General features: G+C 46.4%; 1 long non-coding RNA gene across 1 annotated transcript in view; it reads left to right on the forward strand.

Annotated features, from left to right (window-relative positions):
• The first annotated feature begins 4,740 nt into the window (after positions 1–4,740).
• Positions 4,741–9,165, forward strand: part of LOC146342233 (uncharacterized) — a 30,572-nt gene continuing 26,147 nt past the window's right edge. The window contains exon 1 of the long non-coding RNA XR_014783929.1: positions 4,741–5,196. This is a non-coding gene — a long non-coding RNA (uncharacterized LOC146342233). The remainder of the gene's footprint in view (positions 5,197–9,165) is intronic.

The raw sequence follows: 9,165 nt of genomic DNA on the forward strand, positions 1-9,165 counted from the left end.
CTTATTCCCAGATAAGTGTGTACACCAGCCTTCCTTAACCTGGTGCCTGCCAGATGCATTGGACTACCAATCCCATCTTCCCCAGCCCTGATGGGAGTTTTAGTCTAACATATCTGGAGGGCTCCATGTTAGGGAAGGCTGTGAATAGGATTGTGTCCACAAAGTCTGTAGTCAAGTCTGTAGTCAAATGTGTTCTTCTAGTGGCCCCAGTATATTCTAGCACTCTCACCAACCACCACCAGATGCCCTCTGCTTGAAAGCAACTTCCTAAGAGAGGTTACAGCTTTAGGCCACTTCATGTCTTAATAGCAAAGTCAGGTCCTTGAATTTCTACTGTGGGTTGTCCTAGTCAAAAACAATTTGTCAAAAACAAGTCCTGCCAGACAAATCTGATCTCATTTTTTGATCAAGTCACCTCCCTTGTAGACCGTGGGAATGCTGTAGACATCATATACCTCGACTTCAGCAAAGCTTTCGACAAAGTGCCCCATGATATCCTGATGAGCAAACTTGCTCGAAGTGGGCTAGATGAAACAACGATCCGGTGGATCCACAGTTGGCTACAGAATCGGACTCAAAGAGTGCTTATCAATGGGACCTTCTCAAGCTGGGGAGAGGTAACGAGTGGGGTACCGCAGGGCTCAGTCCTGGGCCCAGTGCTCTTCAACATTTTTATTAATGACTTGGAGGAGGAGGTGCAGGGAATGCTGATCAAATTTGCAGATGACACAAAATTGGGAGGGATAGCTAATACTTTGGAAGACAGAAACAAAATTCAAAGTGATCTGGATAGACTGGAGTGCTGGGCAGAAAACAACAGAATGGCATTTAATAGGGACAAATGCCAAGTTCTGCACCTAGGAAAAAGAAACCAAATGCACAGTTACAAGATGGGGGATACGTGGCTCAACCACACTACGAGCGAGAAGGATCTTGGAATTGTCGTCGATCACAAGCTGAATATGAGCCAACAATGTGATGTGGCTGCAAAAAAGGCAAATGCTCTTTTGGGCTGCATTAATAGAAGCATCGCTTCCAAATCCCGGGAAGTACTAGTTCCCCTCTACTCAGCACTGGTTAGGCCTCATCTGGAGTACTGTGTCCAGTTCTGGGCACCACACTTTAAGAAGGATGCAGACAAGCTGGAGAGGGTTCAAAGGAGGGCAACAAAGATGATCAGGGGACTGGAAACAAAGCCCTATGAAGAGAGACTGAAAGAACTGGGCATGTTTAGCCTTGAGAAGAGAAGACTGAGGGGAGATATGATAGCACTCTTCAAGTACTTGAAAGGTTGTCACAGAGAAGAAGGCCAGGATCTCTTCTTGATCATCCCAGAGTGCAGGACACGGAATAATGGGCTCAAGTTACAGGAAGCCAGATTCCGGCTGAACATCAGGAAAAACTTCCTGAGTGTCAGAGCAATACGGCAATGGAACCAATTACCTGGGGAGGTGGTGGGCTCTCCCACACTGGAGGCCTTTAAGACGAGGCTGGACAGCCATTTGTCAGGGATGCTCTGACTTGGATTCCTGCATTGAGCAGGGGGTTGGACTTGATGGCCTTGTAGGCCCCTTCCAACCCTACTATTCTATGATTCTATGATTCTAGTCTTTTCTGTAATGTTCACAGGATACGTTTGCCTGTGTGGTAGATACTAAGGTTCATTCATTCATTTCATTTCATTTATTACATTTCTATACCACCCAATAGCTGAAGTTCTCTGGGTGGCTTACAAAGATTAAAAACCATTAAAATACATTATACATAGTATACATTTTTTTACATACAAACATATAAACAGACAGCACATAGACAGACACACGTATCAAAACAATTTTAAACAATCAACAATAGGAAAAATCCAGGACCTAATTAAAACCTCAATATATGCTGCCAAATGCCTGAGAGAAAAGGAAGGTCTTATCCTGGCACTGAAAAGATAACAATGTTGATGCCAGGCAGGCCTCATCAGGAAGATGGTTCCATAATTGGGGGGGGGGGCACCACAGATAAGGCCCTCTCCCTTGTTGCCACCTTCCAAGCCTCCCTCGGAGGAAGCACCTGGAGGAGGGCTTTAGATGATGGGCATAGTGTACCAGTAGGTTCAGGTTGCAATCTTTCACCAGTCGTTTGGTTGGATTAACTGGTTAAAAGCATTCTGAGAAACTAAAATGGTGTCCCCAAATAAACAGTCTGTGTGAGAGAGAGAACAGGGGCTGCTTCTTCTCAGATGGCATGTACTTCATCTAAACAAAAACAGGAAGTATGCTTTTTTCTTTAGAACAATTTTCCTCCTATGCAAATTTATGGAGATAAAATTGATTAATTAAATAATTGAGATGTATATGATTGAGAGACTAAGAGAGCGATCCTATGCCCCCTACACAGTGTCTGGGGGGACATAGGATTGTTCGGTTTCTGGGATCCGAGGTCGCAACTAGGGCTCTGACTCTGGAGCCCAGAAACCACACTCCCCTCCCGCTCGCAGCTGGCACGGTTCTCTCCGTGCCAGCTACATCTCTGCACTCGGAAACGGAGTGCGGAGACGGGGAAAAGGGGGTGGGGGAGGGGAGGGGACCATGAAAGCTGCTTTACACAGCTTCCTATCGGGTCTCTAGGCTCCTTCCCTCCCACTCCCTGAAGCCATTGCCAGACAAGTGAAATTGCCCGTCTAGCCAAAATACAAGGAGCTGGAGCACAGAGGAGAGGCTCCATGCTCCAGCCACCCTGCATAGGATAGTCACAGCCTCCGATTTTGGAGGCTGGTGACTATCCGGATAGGATTACGCCCGAATAGTGCAATCCTATGCATCTTTACTTGGAAGTCAGGGCCAAGCTAGATGTTGCTTTTATTGAATATTGGGGCGGCGGTGGTGAGATTTCATTGGGATCAGAATGCATGGGTGGGGAGGTTTACTTAGAGCCTCGGCCAATCACAACTCCCAGGAGTGTGTTTTCAAATACATGAATGACCTTTACACGTTTTTTCCAGCCTCACTGTTTGGCCCTGATCAGTTCACTCTAATTCAACTTATTTACTGCAGCCACTTGTGATAACAAAGCATGACAACCAGCAGTAACAAAACAAAAATGATCTGATGGTAGTCAATCAAGAAATACATACAAAGCAGCAACTCCACAGTGAAACCAGAGTCCTACATCAAGCAATGCGCCACAGCAAGCACCGTGACTATCCATAATCCATAAAATGCAAGTCAACATATTTTTACTGCTGCTTTGCAGCTAGCAGGGCCAAAGTACAAGGAAATGTACAAAAATTGCCAAAGGTCAAGGAATGTCCTTGCTCCTATCAATCAGGAGAAACTAATTTCTGTTGGTCAGGCCAGTGTTTGTAATCTTGCAGATGTTCTCTAAAAAATGCTCTGGATGCTCTCTGACCACTGGAAATATTGGTCTTACACCCATCCCAGCTTTTGAGATATCACTGGCATAACCCACAGATGTCGAAGCCTATCTTTGCCACCTTAAGGACTAGGAACTTGCTGTGAAATGAAAACTGCGATGTCTTAGAATGCTGGATTTTGTGCTCACTACCCACTCAATGTACACATGGCATGATGGTAAAATGCCAACCGCCCTAACTCTACTCCTAGACCATGTGGCCCAAACAGTAAGACCTTTCCTTCCAACATATGATTCAAGGTGCAAGATTTGAGAGACGGTCTTATGATTAATGAAGAAACAGGCTCTGTGTTTTGTTTTGCAAGTTTTCACTCTGCTACAGGAGAGGGTCAAAGATGGAAAAGTTCAGTGTTGCAAGGAGGCAGATCAGGAAGATAAGCTATTACAGCTTGCCCACTTCCTCTCCTTTTCTTGCACTGAGTAAGTTTTGCAGCACTGCCCCATTTCTCCTGCTCCCTTATCTTTCTTTCTGGCTCTCTGGTGAGCTGCAATGAGTGTTTTCTTTGCAACAACTTGACTTGTGCTGGCTTCTGAAGCAGAGGGGCATCAGTAAACCGATAAAGCAGTTTAAGTTGGATACATTAACTTAAAACCTTAATAATGTTTAATAGAATGTTTAATCTTTCAGCAGATCTGGTGGATGTATACACTGAAGAACAGCTGCAACTCAAACTACATCTAACAACATTCATTATTTGGATATAAAGTTATTGGTGGAGTGGTGGGTGGTGGGTGGAAAGCAGGTCACGGACATATTGAAACTTAAAAGAGAGAAAAGGGATTAGCTAACAGGTCTGATGTAATGTTTTAAAACAAACAGGGTGTGTGTTCACTGGAGACGTACAGGGTTTTGTAATATTTGGATTTATTTATAAAGAGCTTTTCTACACAAGGCATTTATTATGCGCTCAGTGCTTTAGACAATGCGCTGATCCTCCAGGAACACATCCGGAACAAAATGGAATGGCCCAGAATGGCCACTTCCAAATGAGCAAAATCAACCAAACTCACCAGTCACACATCACTAGATGGGACTGACATTACAAGCTCCAAACCGCCCACAGAAACCATGTTTTAGTAGCCGTCATCACTGAAGTTAGTCCTCTATGTCTCATGGGCTCCTCCCCTGGCAGTGAATTATCTGATTGCGCCTGCATTCTCCTCTTCCCCCCACTCAGCCACCTTAAAACTGATGAACAGTAGATCTCCTGACTCCCCACCCCTGAAGCAGCCTCTGGCAGCCCAGATCAGAGCAGCCAGCTCCCCCCCAAAGCAAACAAGGCAAAGCTAGAAAGCCCCTGCTGAGAATGAGCAGCTACTGAGAAGAGAGAGGCAGAGAGTGAGTGAATAAGAAAGACATGGCGAGGCAAAGAGCTATACTTGAGTGGTGGGGAGCTGGTGTAGGGAATATAGGGCACTGGTGCCAGAGCTCCTGATTCAAGCCCCCTGGTATGTACCACCTAGAAAATCAGGACTTTCCCTGGTTCTTTTTTTTTAAATCAAACCCAAACTTTAAAAAAAAATCAAGCCCAAACTTTGGATGTTTAGTAAGCCATCAACTTTTCTGTTTTGTGGATTTTCTGTCTCTGAACCTTCCGAATGGAAAGAGTAGAACTGCACTTCCAGGCATGGGAGAAAGGGGAGAACCCAAGGGGCACTTCTGGCTGTGAGAAACAACCCAGGTCTCCTGAAGAAACAGGGAAAGATGGGGTCCCAGTGAAGCTGCTAATGACTCTCCTGCAATGCTTTTTTTCTGGTTGCTGCTGAAACATGGTAGGTAAAAAGGTGATTTGTATGTTGAATGCGTTATTTAGGTTGGGCTTCCAGGTATTCACCACTATGAAATGAATACTTAAGAGCCCTGTTGGATCAGACCAAGGACGCCTCTGTTCCAGTATCGCAGGAACATGGGAAGCTGCCTTGTACTGAGTCACGCCCTTGGTCCATCTAGCCCAGTGTTGTTGACATTGACTGGCAGCGGCTCTCCAGGGTCTGAAGCAGGATTCTTTCCCATCCCTTTCTGGAGATACTGGGGACTGAACCTGTGACCTTCTGCATGCGAAGCCTGAACTCTACCACTGAGCTATGTGGTTTGTCACAGTGGCCAGGCAGATGCTGCTAAAAGTCACCAAACAGGACATGAAGGCAACAGCTCACCCCTGCTGTCTGGCCTCCAGCAACTGATAAGAGAGATTATCAGAGACACACTGCCCCTGAACATGGAGGTGCTATTTAGCTATCATGGCTAACAGCCATTGACAGACCTATTCCCAGAAAGACAGGCCGAGGTCCAACCATGCCTATAAAAGCGGTCTGCTGGCCAGTGGCACGGTGACTGCTTTGTACATACTTTTGCCTCAAGGTTAACTACTGGAGGGATACACACATGGTCACTGTAAGAGGGCCAGATTTTGGCTTTGGGGCTGCCAGTTGTTGACCATTTGGTTACGTAGAGGCCATCCTTGCCCACTTTGGTCTGTGTGTTAAAGAAAGGCAGGTAAGAATGTGATAATGATAATCCATGGTGATATTTGACCAGCAGTAAAAGGGTTATTCTTACAAACTCCCTGGGCAAAGGGTTGTATCTGTGAGTGTGAACATGTAGGGGAAGGTGTCCTGTTTTATGAATAATTACTGGGACCCACCCTAAGTTCTTGGGATAGGGCTGTCTGTGAATCCAAGTAACTAAATACATTCTCTTTGCCCCAGAGGCTGCTGGGACAAGGACTGAGAAAGAAGAGGCAGATCCTCAGCAGGAAAAGGGTGCAGGAGGAAGGCTGGGCTGGGCACCCCCAGAAAGACACCAAAGCTGCAGTCAGCTGATGGAAGACAGGAGTGAGGGAGAGCGTAAACTGCTGGGAGCAAAAAAAAAAAATCCCTTGCAGAATGGAAAAGACAACTTTCACATGTGACTTGAATGTGGGAAAGTCAGAGGGCCCATCTCGCTGAGCATCAGAAAATCCAGCAAAGTAAAATGTAGCTCTTTCTGAACAACCCTTAACCCTCACTGGGGATAACTTATCCCTTGTGGAACATTGCAGTTCCTCTGGGGAAGAGCACTGCACTGCCTAAACATATGGGACTCCAGAAAGAGAACATGTTCTCTGAATGCCAGAGGATCCGTAGTGAGGACAGCACAGCTAAACCTCAGAGAATCCACCCTATGGAGAAGCGTTATCAGTGCCTAGAGTGTGGCAAAGCCTTCAAAGAGGGGGCAGCCTTTGGTAGGAACCAGAGGCTTAATGCTGGTGAGAAGCTGTACAGCTGCCTGGACTGTGGGAAAGAGTTCAGCGCAGCTCCAGCCTCACCAAACACCATGGTATCCATGCGAGTGAGCAGCCTGACATGTGCATGCGGTGTGGGCGTCGCTTCTGGCAAAACTCCAATCTCACCCGCCACCTGAAGACTCACCGTGCAATAGCTATGGCCTGTTCCTGCTGTGGCCAGGCCTTCCTGGGCCTGCGTGATTTGGCGGCACGCTGCCGTGCCACCCAATCTGAAGAAAAGCCCCATCAGGGTGAGGATTGTGGAAAGCCTGGACGTCACATCTCTGAATGCATCACCGTAGCCACTCAAGCAAGCAGCCCTCTGTCTGTGTGGAATGTGGGTGTGGGTTCAGTTAGGGTGCCACGCCACCCTCCTGCAACACCAGCACAGCCACACTGGGGAAAGGCCCTTCCACTGTCAGGAGTGTGGGAAACATTTTGGTCGGAGCTCTGTGTTAGCCAAGCACCAGTGTCTGCATATAGACACAATGCCACAAGACAAAAAGCAGTGAGATAAGTGCTCTTTGCTGTTTGTAGGTTCTTTTCCTGGGGTTCACTTAGGGCCAATTTATATAATCATGTTGCAAATTCCGTACTACTTCAAACTGCAGGTGAAGGTAGGAATAATGAATGTTTCAATGTCTCCCTTGGGGGGGAAAAAACACTCTCTATGTAGAGAAAAGTAAGTCAGGACGAACAGCTCAACCTTGCTTTTTTCATGATGTGCTGTTTTTCTATGTGCAAGGCATTTTCCCCCCATGGGCAAGCATTCAGACTGGTGCCCGAGTTTGCTTGTTTTCCTCTTCCCTCCTCATCTCTTTTTCTTTTTGTGTCACATCTTTTAGACTGTAATCCTGTGGGCAGGGACTGTGTTGTTTTTATTGACTTTATGGAAGCCACTGTAGGAGACTTTTCAGCTGAAGAGCAGGGTACAAATGTACACTTCCACCCCCACTTGCAGCCTGAAATGGAACAACCCAGGAATAGCTTTACCACTTGTTTCTGCAGATTTTATAAAACTGGCCCTTTCGTTGGGACATTCACTGTTTTTTCCTCCATGGTAGGCACTGAAAGTCCCCTAGAGATATAACTCGTGTGAATTCTACACCACAAGGACTCTGTGTCTTCCACAAAAAAGAAATATGATGGGGAAAGTACAGTATTTCTGTCTTGTTCATATTATAGCCACGAGGCACAGAAAGCCAGTCCAAATTCAGATTGGCCTCTACTCCCTGAAAACAATGGTCTAGATTTTGGATGGATGGAAGACATTTTTATTCCCTTCTAATACTGGTGTAAAGCTAGTTCTGACATTATTAGTCATGAGTGGCACAAGCCATTGGCCCTCCTGAGAGTGCAGAGGGCGGAAATATTCCATTGGCTTGGAATATTCCATAGCTGCTGACCTGGTCAGCTGTGCTAAATGAAAATCACCTTTAGGTGACCAGGCAGGAAAGCTTTAAGGGGAATTTTTATTCTAGGCCCAAAACAATTAACATACCTGTAAACAAGCAGGCTAGTAGTAACGCTTTTAGGGCATCTCTACTGATGCAATGAATATGGACTTGAGCATGCTCCGGGAGAGAGTGCAGGACAGGAAGGCCTGGCGTGCTATGGTCCATGGGGTCACGAAGAGTCGGACGTGACTGAACGACTGAACAACAACAACACACCAGCCTAAAATCCTGCATTTAAAACGGGGCTTTCTGCTTCCGTTTTAAATGCAGGATCACAATGACTCCCTTTTTCATTCACTTCCTTTCCCCCCTCCCCTTTTCCCCTCCTTCTCCCTGTATCTGAGTCTTCCATTATCTTTCATTGATATCGCTCCTCTTTTTGCCCCTTTCCCTCTTTTCAGGGAGGGAACTCAAGTGGAACACAATGGGGTAATTTGATAGTTCATTGTTGTTGTTCAGTTGTTCTCTTCGTGACCCCATGGACCATAGCACACCAGGCCTTCCTGTCCTGCCAGGCCTTCCTGTCCTGCGCTCCCTCCCGGAGCATGCTCAAGTTCATATTCATTGCATCGGTGATGCTATCTAGCCATCTCATCCTCTGCTGTCCCCTTCTCCTTTTGCCTTCAGTCTTTCCCAGCATCAGGGTCTTTTCCAGGGACTTTTCTCTTCGCATTAGGTGGCCAAAATATTTCAGCTTCAGCATCTGTCCTTCCAATGAGTACTCAGGGTTGATTTCCTTTAGGATGGACTGATTTGACCTCCTTGCAGTCCAGGGCACTCGTAATAGTCTTCTCCAGCACCACAGTTCGAAAGCATCAATTCTTCGGCGCTCAGCCTTCCTTATAGTCCAGCTCTCACAGCCATACATTACTACTGGGAAAACCATAGCTTTGATTATACAGACCTTTGTCAGCAAGGTGATGTCTCTGCTTCTTACTATGCTGTCTAGGTTTGCCATAGCTTTCCTCCCAAGGAGCAAGCGTCTTTTAATTTCATGGCTACAGTCACCGTCTGCGGTG

This window comes from Heloderma suspectum, chromosome 6 (genome assembly GCF_057233095.1).
Source record: "Heloderma suspectum isolate Gila_16-S chromosome 6, 16-S_ref, whole genome shotgun sequence".
Classification (NCBI taxonomy): Eukaryota; Metazoa; Chordata; class Lepidosauria; order Squamata; family Helodermatidae; genus Heloderma; species Heloderma suspectum.